General features: G+C 35.0%; 1 long non-coding RNA gene across 1 annotated transcript in view; it reads right to left on the bottom strand.

The window, feature by feature from the left end:
* Window positions 1–12845, bottom strand: part of LOC149797088 (uncharacterized) — a 34118-nt gene extending 21273 nt beyond the window's left edge. The window contains exons 1-2 of the long non-coding RNA XR_016421493.1: window positions 12579–12845; window positions 8082–8122 (exon numbers count right to left, since the gene is read on the bottom strand). This is a non-coding gene — a long non-coding RNA (uncharacterized LOC149797088). The remainder of the gene's footprint in view (window positions 1–8081; window positions 8123–12578) is intronic.
* Window positions 12846–14308: the final 1463 nt, after the last annotated feature.

Here is a 14308-nt window from a genome sequence, read left to right as displayed (position 1 = left end):
ATATTACATATTTTCTACTGGTACATCAAGGACTCTCATTCGTCCACCAGCACCTTCAAGCAACAAATTGTGATATTTGCAAACCAGTATCGATATTTAGATCACGCGCTAGATATTTCGTCAATCGTTGATATGCACGTGCAACATGATTATTACCAAAATTTAACAGTATGTTCTCAGATGGTTCTTGATGCCCGTTTATTCTCAGAGAAACGTCAGTGATACCAAGTTGATCAAATATCATATGCGAACGTGTTTCATTACCCACCCGTGCAGCATCCTGAAGAGCAATGAAAATATGTCGCGGCGCGGCAACCCCCTGCTGTGATGCTATATGCCATGTGAATAAACCGTTATTGGTACTTTGAGCACTATCTGTGGTTGTTGTAAGCCACGATAACAGCACTTTACCACCTTGATCCATAAAAAAAAGCAGTCGCTGTTCTTCAGTAATTGCAGGAGTCATTACCGGCATCCACAGTGATAGTTTTGTTATGTTTACCTTACCAGGGTCGCCTAGAGGTCGCCATATAGCATCATTGTCGTCGGCTTTTCTAACAAGCACGACTGTATGTTTTGCTCCAAAAATCACCTTTCTGACATCTCTGCAAAATCCAAAGATATGCGACAGCGGAATGGCACATGAAAAATTTCTACGATTACCTTTTAGCATTTGTCTACGTGCAGCGAAACCTAAATTAAATTCTGCATTAGCGCTAATAATCATGTCTTCAATTTCAGCATCAACAGGAGGAACAGCACGGTTTCTTGGTCGTCTAATAATAAACTGATCACTGTTAGGAAAATTAGATGCGTCCTTGGCAAACATCATTGATGGACCAGCTCATCTTGTATAATCATCAGAATATCTTGCTAGACCAATTATTGTTGTAGCAACATCGACATCCTTTTGAATTGATTCAATATTTTTTCCATCAATCATGTAGATAGCACTATCAAACAAGGCCATAATTCCGTTATTAACAAAACCGATTTTAACATTGGGTCCGTATTCTGTATCATCGATTTTTATAATTTCTCCTTCTACCTCAATAAATGCTTCAGCGGGCAGGAAATATCTACTTGTATCCTGAACCTGAAGTTCAATTCGTCCTCGTTTATTTGGTTCTCGTGCGTCATAAGAGTAATACTGATAATCACGCACTGATTCATTTTTAAGAACCGGTTCGTCTATGTCGAATGCTGGGTCGGATTCCCGTTTAAACATTTTATTATAGAAGTTATCGTCTAAAACGAAGATCACTTCCCGCAATCAAACTTGTGTTTATTTGTTCAGGATTTATCAGCGCCGCTAGTTTTTGATTTGCGGCTTCATTTATTACTTTACTAACATTTGCTGGCATGTCTGCGGTGGCTGGTAATTTTACCGGCGGAGGTTTTCTACGTATCAGTCGTGCTAGTCTGTCCTTGATTGCCATGAATGCTTTACTGGCAGCGCTACCAACAGCGCCAGTAGCTTTATTTTTAATAACATCAATGACTTTCATCGATAATTGTTTTGCGATCGGTATTGCTTAAGGTGCCATTCTCGCAAATAAACCCTGAACAACATCGCCTAATCCGTTTCCATAAGTCATCCTGTATACGGGTACTCGTGAATTTACCACCCTGACCATGACTGGTCTACGATGAGAATTGTGTACTATCATTTTATTTAATTAGTTATTTCTCTAATCGCTGTCCACGAGTTCATCAATAAGTTCTCGATAGATGTGAGTATCCATGATGCCGCCTTGAAATAATCGCTGACAGATATCAGCTGCTTCATTAATTATTTCTGGTGAGTTATTTCCGGCACGCCTTCCTCCTAAGAGAATTTCTAGCCGTGATACATCATTGATGATATTATCAGGACAAGTAATGTGACCACCAAGACCACTACCAGTAGCACCGGGAGGTCCCCCTTCTTCAAATTCCTTAGCTAACTCCCGCCGTCGTTTTTCTAATGGTCGCCGAGGTGTAGTAAGTTGATATGAAGACGGTAGAGGTGTATCAAGCTAATGTAAAGGCTGCAGGGATGGAATACGTTGAAGTGAAGGCGGTAGCTGTCTTTCTACTGATGGCGGAGGTGACTGAGTGGATAGTTGTTGTTCTGTTTGTTTCACTTTCTCATTATAAAGTCTCTCTACTTTTATTAAAAAAAAACCTCTGAATTCTAAATCATCATATCTGGCTTGCTTTTTATTTTTATGTATACGATATATCCATTTGATAAGACTATCATCGTTTATTTTCTCAAAGCCAGGTTTTAAGATACTGGATTTATTAAATATACTAATTAATGTTTTTTCAGGTAGTTCTTCACTTTTAGTATTTCTAATATCTTCGACAAACCCTTCTCTAAATTTTTTAATCATTGCAACATTTTCTTTTATTGGTTTAGGTGTAAGTTTTTCTTTTGCTCCAGCTACTTCAGTACGAATTTCACTGACCTCTTTAAGTGTTTCTTCACCAACAGGAGGTTGAGCTGCAACTATATCAGTTGGAAGATCTCGTAAAATCTTTTTTGTTTGTTTGGTTCTTTTTGCAATCTTTTCAGCCTGCGTAGCGGTTTGTTTTAGCACTGGAAGAATACCCGGTTTTGTTATATCACCTGGATCCCCCAGTAAAGCTTCTTTGGTGACCGCCGCAGCTTTTTCAGTATCTGTTGTGACGGGTTTAAATAATTCTTCTGCACCTGTTGCAAATTCAACTTGTGCTTGCTGCCGTGCTTGTAATTTTTGTCTTACAGAATCTCTCACAGGAAGAAATTTTTTGCTTCTAGTCGCTCTCGAGCCAGTCTAGCAGAATGTGCTTCTCCAATGTTGGCCATTATTGTTAACTTAAATTTTTAATTCACAGCAGAAATCCTAGAATTTTTAAATCAATAGCAGCAGAGAGACTGAGCCACCAAGTGTTTCGTCTAGTAGACCCCGGAGTCAAGAAGTATTTTTATAGTTAGTTATTTTTCATGAAATAACTCTTCTAGTCAGCAGAGAAGGCTTATTTATCATAGTTTTCTGAATAGAGGGTTTATTTTGTGAAATAAGATCCTCTATCAAAAGTGTTCTCGATAGAGTGTTTTGTTGGGCGGAATAGTTGGTGGGCTCAGTCTCTCTGCTGCTCATCCATATCTACTCATGATGTAATGTTTCAATACATATATTTCATCTTATTTACAGAAATTTAAGTTATAATGACCTGTATATAAGAAGTTCAGGGTTTTATTTTCTTGTAGGCTTCAAGGTGTATGGGAGCACACCTGCTGAAGTGATATTGCTAACAGCAGGACAACATCAACAATTTATTGGGAGTCAGACATGCCAATTGTTGTGGAGTTTTCACAGGAACAAATATATCTGCACCAGTTTCATTGAAGTTTTTGGTGAGTTATGTTAAATGGATGTCCCTTCTTTACATTGTGTTTTTTCTCCTCCCCTTTTTTACTTTGCATGATTTTCTATTTGCTTTAGATTCAGTTCTATGCAGGTGACAATCACTAGCAAAACACACTTCTAAATACCAGCAACTTCAACAACATTATGTGCCGGCCAGTATGAAAATGATTTAGAGGTGTCCTTCTTAGTGTTCTTAAAATACATTATCCATGCATATTGTTTTATCAACAGATGGGATAAATATGGGTATAGAATTTCATTGTTTAAGTTTCCCAACTGATGTGGTTCAGTTTACAAAGATTGGTCCATACATTTGATGTTACCTGATGAGTTGCCTCCCTTAAGTCTACCTTGGATTTCTCTATTCTAGAATAGATTTGACCTTTTTCATGAAATCAGTGAGAGAGTTCTGGTCAGTTTATATATGCCGTGCATCGTTATTATTCTTTCAAGTACTTGGCATGTACATTCTGCAGCCATTGTACAAGAAATTCAGCTTGGCTTCTTTTACATCTTTTATTCACTACTATTTCAGATTGCATGAAGAGTTGTATTATTTGTGCTCTCAGATATCTCTGATATCACCAGGCACTAACAAGACAGGGTGTATTAGCTATGAAAAATGATGAAACTGACGTATTATAAAGAAATTATATGTTTCAGAGGGGAGAGTAATACATGAAGTATGAAGCTGTCTCATAGCTGTTGCTCTGTTTGATAGATTTTGGTCATCGATAAATTCAATAAATCATAGGAAACAAACAATTTTGAATTTCAAACTTCTGAAGGTTGCGTTTTATTTAGAATTGGTCAACGTTTTGAAAATAAGAAGATTTTCCCTTAATCAGACTGCTATTTGAATTCTTAAGGTCTCACTGGATAGTTTCGTATTTTGACACCCCCCTAATTTTTAAGGTAGAAGGCATGAACCTAATTATCACAAGCCTAGCATTTATAAATTCACACATAAGCTAAATCTATAATGTGGTTCAGATTTACTTTGAGTTAGGCTTGGAAATAGGTTGGCTTGTTGGTGACTACCTGTCACAGTTAGATTTGCATTGGAGATCAAATGCGTAACTTGGGCTGCAAATGAGCTGTCGACTTGGCTTACGTATTTATGTGTGTCTGCTACAAAGGTAAATATCTAAAAATCCAGATGGTTGAGGGGGTGATGAAAAGTATGCTAATTTGTTATAGTACTAGTGAACTTTATTCATGCATAAGGCACATACTGATTCTTTTAGCTGCCTTGTCACAGAAAAATATTCAAAATAGCTATTTCTTGTCAAAAATGAATGTAAAATTTAGGGGTTGGTGGCAGTGTTGGTTCAGTATAAAAACCACCATTTGCATCAGGAATTAATCTGATTACTGCAGTCAAAATCTCACATGTATGCTTTCTACTAAAATCATTAGTTTGTTTTTATTTGTGTTTTCAGTGTAAAATTATTCTCATTTTTCTGTAATTGGTCATCGTCGGATGAAAATTCACCAGATAAACTGTCCAGTGAGACCTTTTCCGTCACCACGCCTCCACACACACTACTGACGTCACAACAGACCTCTCATGCGCTCTTAACGTGTCTTTCCTCTCTCCGATCCTCTGGTGTCACCTCTCACACCCACCCGGAAAGCTTCATCAAGAAGCCTTTGTACGCAAATCCAAATTAGAATTTCCCTAAAATTCATTCCCGCCGTTTAACCAGCGCAAACTCGGAATACAGTCTAACGCATCTTGACTTCACTACGATCCACCCTTGGCGACGTTCAAATCTTACAAACTGAAAAATAGACGTAGTCCGGACAAAATGCTTATTGATACTCCGCCATAGATTTTTGAATCTGTCAGTTTCGATTGGACATGGTCTGGTCTCTTTGAAAACTATCCTGGATAACTTATCACTTACCCTTTACTCTCGGCATTCCAGTCATCAAAAGCTCAAGACTGATTCCAAGCTGGTCGTGACATCATGACTGAGTGAAAAACAGAAGACTCTACCTAGTGGAAGAATCCCTTTTTTGAATATAACCACGAACCAGTCGTTGCGTAGTGGTTAAACAACAGGCAGGCAGTTAATTGTGTCCAGAATCGGGTCTATAGTTGTAATCTTACATAATACGTGTTGACATTATCACCGGTATTCTTAACTACGAATTAACCTTAGGTAAATATGTGATTACATGAAGCATGAAGCATCAGCACATTTACCCCACAGTGAGAGAATATTTGTTGAATGTATTCAGACAGAGTTCAAATAGTCATCGATATTAATAAAACTATAAAAACAATATTTTTATCTTTGTTTACATTGATACGTACTACTGCCCCGTGGCAAGTCACGTTGAAAGCACCGTAAATTCGGTCATCTAAATACAATTCATTTACATTTTTGGCGTCTTGAGTAAATTGTCCGAGGAATGGAACCAAAATTCACATAAATTCACGTGTTCTTTCCCGTGTTTATCATTAACCCAGGATGAGATACTTTATTGTGTCCTACCAGTTCCTGTCACTGTTTTCAAAAGCATACATTTTGACACTTGCATTATTGATATGTTGTCTCACCCATTAGTCTGTTTCATAATACATTTGAAAAGCAGCAATTGCTATCGACTTACAAACGCGTTGTTTAATTTTATAAAGTGGACTTGAACAATCATGTTAGCGTTATTTGCGAGTGCACAACAGGAGACAATAACGGGTAGGCAACACTCATCATTATTGCATGTAAATATCGTGGAGATTAAATAAATATGTGCATTTCATAGTTATGACAGCGATAGGTATGCTTTGCAGCTGCGTTAACGAAAGGATAACATCGAATTATCGTTATTTTATGATCCATCTGTGTTGTGGAAATTTTGACAACCATTGATAAAAGCAGCCATGTCATTTATAGATCAAATTATCATTACTAACGATGTATTAGGTACTTCCATGTCCAAGGACCCGTACCTACTGAAATAGCAGAAACTAATTTTAAAGTAGTATTCTAAATCTTTGGTATATTTTATTCCTAATTTGTCTTCATAATAAAAAAAATATTAAAAAAAAAACAAAAAACAAACCACTCCCCAACCACCCCATAAAAATATATTATGTTGGAATTCTAACATGCATGAATGTATGTATGGATAAATGGATTGTATGTATCTATGAATGTATGTATGTATGTGTGTGTGTGTGCGCGCGCGCGTGCGTGCGTGCGTGAGTGTGGTGCCAATCCAATTATTTATGATATATTCCAGATTTATTATAGAATATAGTTAATCGTGTTGTTGAAAGAAACGTAAGACAAGGGCAACATACATAGCTTCAGACACACAGGTCCATGCAAATTAAAATCATATGCAAATAACAGTCTTTCCTGATGTAGTGCATCTCTTTCTCTTATTCCGTTTTCTCTAAAAACGATTCTTCACATATCAGATCGTTAAGGTCGAGAAAATGTGAACCAGCTAATATTAACAAAATTATACCTTTGCAAATAAATTACTCAGGCTTATTAAAACCATGAGGTGCTAATAATAGTGTAGGTGTCTTAAAACAACGCAAGAGATTTGCGGACGTATATTTGAAAACCAATGCTTCAAGAAAAGGCATCACATATACAGGCTATTATTGCAATTAATTATTATTTGTGAGTAAATTATTAAAATTGTTAGACGTTGCCACCCGTAGATTGTCTGTTATATAATATCTGCCCATACTTTCGTTGTCACCTACGTCAAGATTGTTAATGGAAAGCGACAATATTGCGGAACAGAGACTAAATGAGTAAAGTTCCGCTTTCAAATAAGTCATTAGTAAGATACAACTTCAGGCTATTGAGCTCTGTAAGTCATTATTTCCACCGATTCTCCCCTTCTAAATATAGGATAAAACGCCACACTTTTTCCATAAGCAATTGGCTTGACGTCACTCATCAACGGAGCAACGTTAAAGACTAGTACAAAGTTTTTCCGTGACCCGGCATCTTTCCATACAGGGTCTCTAACAAACATGCAACACCCACCTTAATTAGAGTTGTTCATGTGGTTTTCATTAGCTATAAATGGACTTCCGGTTCAGTATCCAAGAATTTAATCCCAGTCTATTTTTAGATCTTTTTCCTCTCTCATTTCGGTGGTGATACAAAAGTTAAATTTAGGCATTCTCAGTATTGGTTTAAAGATACTTGTGTATTCTATAGAATATGACCAGTATGGTGTGATTGTCTGATTGTTTTAGCGACAGAGCAAGGTGAGTAGTGAGAAGTTGAGCCTGATCTGAAAGTGAAATCAGCGCCATTGCTTTGATTACCGTCCAGTCTGCGTAACACATACCAGACAACTAAAACATCATCGTGAGTTCATCTATGAAGGTACTTTCGATTAATATATGACTTATTCGGATTTGGAAACAGTAAAACGTTCAGTAACGAGATACAAATGTAGATACCATATACAATAAATATTTGTGATCTGATTAATTTTAGAAGGCAAAGTCTACTGACTTTAGAAAGAAAGAAAAAAAAATAATAATTCATAACGTCACATCACAATGATAACAAATTATGTCTTATTGGCGCAGACCGATGGTTTTCTCGTGATATCCTCTTGCCAGTGAAAATGCAAAAGTTTAGTGGTTGAGTTTAAAGTAAGTACAAAGTATATTCTGCCTGCAAATCGAAATGTTACCTTGCTTTGATTGGAGTTTTCTGTTGTCGCATCTGTTTGGTCTGGAAAAAGAAAGACCACAAGACTGAATACAAACTATCACATGGCGTTTTCGATATGTTATTAGAAATAAATTGTTCTGCTAGAACGTCTTGTCGTGTAACTTGGAAATCAATATTTCTCTTATATAACAAGAGAAATAACTATTGCCTATGTGTACAGTCAAACCAGTGATTTCAAGTTGTACAAGTCATTGATATAATCTCTCAGATACGGAGGATCACAATTTATGTTGTGCATCAATGTGCTTTTATTAAATTGGACGCAAGTGGTGTACAGACTGCATAGATTTATATATGTTTATTTCATCTGACTACGTATGTAATATCACGTCATGGCACACTCTGCGCTATTCGCTAAATAAGGAACTCTGCTATCTGGCGATTTACTATCCACTTTTGAATGTTATTCATACACCAAGCAACTTTGGGTCATGTCTGTATGTTAAGAGTAAAACGAAAAATAGTTCCAAACACGTGGCCCCATTACTTAGTTAATTTTCATGATATGCTGAAGTCACTATAACATATCTCTCGGAAGTAGTTTAAACTAAGCACAAGTTTTCCAAAAAAGTGTGTTAATATTGCTTTTGCAAAGCGTAAAATTGCAGAAGGTTATTGGATCGCTTCCGTTGTCAAGTATATATTTTCGGAGGTGCGTAGATTTGAACATTCTGAAGCTCTTTAATTTCGGAGGTAAGTAAATTTTCCGTGTAGTTGGCAATCCCATATTGCCTAAAAAGTAGTGATCGGTTTTACAGAAAAGAAAAACGGAACTTGTTAAATTTGGTCATGGCATAGGACCTACTATTTTACGTCTTTCAAGGCATTGGCGGAATGTCCAAAGTACCTAATACGTTTTGATGTCAAGCAAGGAATCGCGGAACGTCCGAAGTATCTAATACGTTTTGACGTCAAGCAGGGCATTGTCAGAATGTCTGACGTATCTAATAATGAGTTTTCACGTCAAGCAAGGCATTGTCAAAACGTTTGAAGTATTTAATACGTTTTGACGTCAAGCAAGTTATTGGCGGAACGTCTCAAATATCTAAATGAACGTCAAAACCAGTTTGCTGCACTATTTTGCTGTTTTTGTTCATGAAATTCGTAATCTTTGTCATGTGGCATGCAGAATCTAGCAATTTTGACACAAAAGACGGCAATTCGTTTGTTGTTGTTGTTATTGTCTGTATGTATTCATCTAGATTACAGCCAGACAATCAGATATGTTTATTACAGAAACCTGACTGGACACGAGTAATGATGGGAAATGAAAGGATTCATTTTTTTTAAACGAAAATCTACTACTCATTTATCATTATAAATAGTAAAGGTTTCCTGTCATTATAAAAAATAAAAACAATATGCATGTACAGTTTTGAGATCAGAGGAAAAAAAACGCGCGTTAAAAGCAAGTTCTCAATGACCAAAACCAAGTTAAATGAATTTTTAATATTAACTATAATTACATCAATCAATTGAATGCATAAATAATTATATATAATATGGAATGAAATTTGATTCCAGGTATTTTGCCACAATCATGAAGTTTATCTTCATCCACAAAATAAAAAATGCTGACTATGAAAATACTTCACGCTCGATATGTCGGAAAAGTATCAGTTGTACCAGCTGTAGTAGTTATTGTTACTATAGCAGTCGGGGTATTAATCGTATTGCTGTCATTTAAATGTTATCTTTTTCTGGTAACAAACATATACATAAATAATTTAATTTAAAAAAAGAATCACTTATTCCACCACAAAATTCAAATCTCTATCTCTCTCTCTCTCTTATATCTTATATATATATATATATATATATATATATATATATATATATATATATATATATATATATATATATATATATATATATATATATATATATATATATATATATATGTGTGTGTGTGTGTGTGTGTGTGTGTGTGTGTGTGTCCAAAGTTACAAATGGATACCTTCCACAAGTACAATGTAATGTTTCAATTTTATTAAACACCTGTTACATATTTGTGTTTGTGCATTCTATAAATAACATTTGTTGTCTAGTGTAAGTAATTTTTGTTTTTATATAAAAAAAAGTAGTTGTGTAGCTCTGTATAGATATTGGGGTTGGGGAGCGGAAACTTATGTCGGTGTATGAATGTGGAAATATAACATAAAACAACATAACAACGGAAAATAAGTATAGGAATCAAGCGACAAATATACACTTTGCAATATTTTCTGCACAAAATGGAGTTTCACAATAGAATAAAGTCTATGTTGTCCTGTACAGCCTATGCAACTGAAGTAGATTTTGAAAAATTATACTAATATAGTTATGATAGCGATTCATTTTGCATAATAGATGGTTTATGACTGGTTGCAATTTTGTAGGTATATATAATAAATCTATTAACAGGATGGAATAAGATTTTCAAAAACGATATTTAATCATTTCGTTGGACACATGCACAAATAATATTTGATTTTTAGACAGATTTTTTCAAAAAATTAAAAAAAAAGCCCCATAATTTTGAAAAAGGGAAGAAGAGAATAGAGGATGAAACGATTAATTAAATAAACAACATTAAATGCTTTTATAAATTTGATTGAAAGGACCGTCAGCGGATTATATGGACATAATATATAGAGTTCCCCGTGCACTACGCGCATGAAGAAGTGACTAGCTTATACCCACAAACAAACTGATATCGCTGATATTTATATTTAAATAGTTCAGTACGAGCTGTGAATGGATATATTAATATGGGTATTACAGGAAGATAGCATTTTTATATATTTGCAATTAAAACGAGCATAAAAAAGGTATAAATAAATACGAAAAACAGGAGACATATAAAACCAGTTCACTACCGCCTCATTGTTCATACTAACGAGGACGAACTTGATCCAATTAACTGCACAACGTAATGGATAAGAATTTCTTATGATATTTTTTGATGCGGTTAATGGAGCATAAATACGATTGTCCGTGTGTGTGTATTTGTGGACCTATGTGAGAGGATTGTTTTATGTAAAGAAAGGAAAATAAAATAATGATTGTGATATTTGTAGTTTCTAATAGCCCTTCTCGATATTTATATTTTGAAAAATGACATTCAATATGATCCTTATTGTTACCTGAAAATACCCTGTGTATTATTTACTAACATATTTAATTTCTACAATAGCTAGAAGTCGTAAGGGACTTTTTGCAAGTTAAGTGTAAAGACTTTTAGGAATGTTTAGCATGTCTGCAATGAATTTGACAGACACCAATAGGTTTAACTGTGCGTCTTTAAAAAACAAAAATATTTCAATTAAAATCGATTTACAAGCCATACACTTATTTTATTTATTGTACCCTACATGCCTTTAGTCTGCATATCCTGTACCCACATTTTTTCAATACGGCTTTTTCCTGAGCAATTAACTCTATTTTTTCATTTAAATGCTTAGGATTCGGTTAGATCGTCCTTCCCCTTTTCCTTGTCTCTTTTCGGGGGATAATAAAATTGGCGAATGTTTTTATAAATGCTGCACAGCAAGATATTTAAACCTACTTTAATCTTATATGCGTATTTAGAACGAAGATGGTGTTTGGAAAAGCAGTAACGAATAAATTTGTACACGTACATTAACACTTTGCATCGTATCTGTCTCACCTAGGTCTATTAAAATTGTAAGCTGGTTTGAGAGAGAGAGAGAGAGAGAGAGGGAGAGAGAGAGAGAGAGAGAGAGGCGTTTCAGACTTCGACGGCTAAACTGGCGCTTATAATTACTTTTGTGATTTTTCAAGAAAGCTGTCCATGTGGGGCAAGTGTCATACATATAATACATTATGACATCATCAATATTGCATCACCTTATGCGTAAATGTATAGTAGCGCTTTGAACTTTGAGAGTGATTCGATGTAAAATGACCGATTAAAAAATGAAAAATGATAATTCTTCTACAAATTTTAGTTATCGCAATAACACTTATGTAAAATAAAATGATGAAGTAAAAAAAAAGTCTTACGATATCTTGAAATCTGTAATTACTTTACTACCTGCTGTAAATCGGTCGCGCAGGTAAAAATCATTTGTCTGGTTTGATTTACTTGTAATCTGTAAGGTGTTTTGAAAGGTACAGAAAAATACTTTTAACTATCCGAGAAAATAAACCTGTGTAATCTTCGACTAAATTTAATTTTTATAATGTTAAACACGTAATCTGTTTTAACCCAAATGTCAATTCATTTTGTTTACAAGTCTAGTGCAGTTAGCAAGTTAATGCAAAAAAAGCAAAAACAAATCAACAAAGAGGCTTGCAAACTAACAAAAAATAAACCAGTGTGGTAAACCTTTGTTCAGCAAAGAGACAGAACAACAGACTGACAGACAGACAAGGAGCCTATCCGAATTTGTTGTTAATTTCCTCATTGTATGCTAAATACAGTTCAGAACCTTGTAAAAGAAAGTTAACTTACCACCTGTTATGCTTTTAAACCCCATTAAAAAGAGTACAAATGGAATCCCGACCTTCGCAATCAAGCCATCCCGATTTGAGAGAACACACCTTCTTTTCATTTTCATTTTAACTTTTGTACTAAATTCTTGTCAACCAGAATCCAAACGGTCTATACATTTAAAGTTTCATCAGCAAATATGTTGACAAATTCACGCTTGTATTCGTTCTGTTTTACAAAAGTTCAGTATGTTTTGAGGTTTGTATCTCTTCAATGCCTAACACTGCATTGAAAGTTAAAATATGACCAGTCTTCTGCCAGAACAGAATAAGTAAAATAAGATCAATTCATTCAATCGGGAAACTCCGGTTACATCCACCGAAACGCAGCAATCGAAATCGTTTACCACGTGATTGACGATTATTTGTTGTCAGTGAAGTATTTTCCACTTAACAATAATTATCACGAGTACCACATTTTGCTTTCCATGTCGATTTGTGACACAGGATATTTCACCAATAAAACAAACATCAATACAGAGATGCTTGCTCAGCAACCAGGATCGATGTTGTCTTTAATCAATTAGCATACCGGTCTTGAAATCCCAATGAACAAACATCACAAAATCATTGTCTATATGCTTCCTCGGACGCTTTCCTGGAGACCTATAGCAAGGCAATATTTACAAGGGCTATCTACTGTTACATAGTCAAATAATGGCAATAGAAACTCAGATAACGACGCAACTTTGGTAGCTTGTTTTTGTTTTTAAATCGATATGAACATTTGAATAGATAAAGTACCAAGACAACACATAATGGATTATTTCGCACTAGAATGCACTTCAGCCATAGGTTTATGACCGCTTGCATGAGGAAATATTGATATTTCTGTATTTTCTTTTCTTTATCTCAATTGTTCACCCACACACCCCTTTCAACCTCGGCTACGATTTTGTGATTAGCTAATAGAATTGTCTCGTCTTCAGCTTATGGTATCATCTTAAAATACCTACATTAAAAAGATAAACAGTGCGTTGCTTATTTAGAAATTATGCACGGCCGTAGTTTTCGTAACCAAATTCTGTACGGAATTTACGAAACCAAATACTCTCCGGAAGTGAAGAAACTGTCTTAGCGCAAAGATTAAACTCTTGGTCGATTACTATTTTTAAATCACTTGTCTTCTATAACTTCAGTTAGAGTAAGCTCAGAATCATTAACAATGCGGGATTAACGTGTTGTTGAGTTTTCATAATAAAAGTCAAATATACTAAAATTTATTTATTTAGTTTTGAGTTTTAACTCAATGTTCAGTGTTTGTACGCAGGCAGGTCTGAAACTATGGAATTCAGAATCTAGACAACATTCTATGTCTGTACGGTAACTTTGGGATATCCATCACATCTATAAAACATAGACTATAACAAATTAGAAAAAGATTGTTTCTAGTCATAAGAACTAAAGTCATACTTTTTACTTACTTTGAATTAAAGCCAGGTCATTTATTATCCCTTTTCAGCAAGATCAAAAGCAAACGATTCTAAGCCCAGTGGTCATAATTTACTTGCATGATGGTCAATCCACCTACTTGTTTTATATAAATATGCATGTGATTTGTGTTGTAAACATGGAACGCTGAAACAAAATAAGCATACGCGTTATTTCGATAAGGAAATAATGCCAGCTTTTGGCTCTTTTTATTGGTTTCAATATTGCAATAAATTTTTTAAATTGTCACACATTCTATTA

The sequence above is a fragment of the Sinohyriopsis cumingii genome, chromosome 6 (genome assembly GCF_028554795.1).
Source record: "Sinohyriopsis cumingii isolate HCF-2022 chromosome 6, ASM2855479v2, whole genome shotgun sequence".
In the NCBI taxonomy this organism is placed as follows: Eukaryota; Metazoa; Mollusca; class Bivalvia; order Unionida; family Unionidae; genus Sinohyriopsis; species Sinohyriopsis cumingii.
This window is presented reverse-complemented; position numbering and strand designations above follow the sequence as displayed.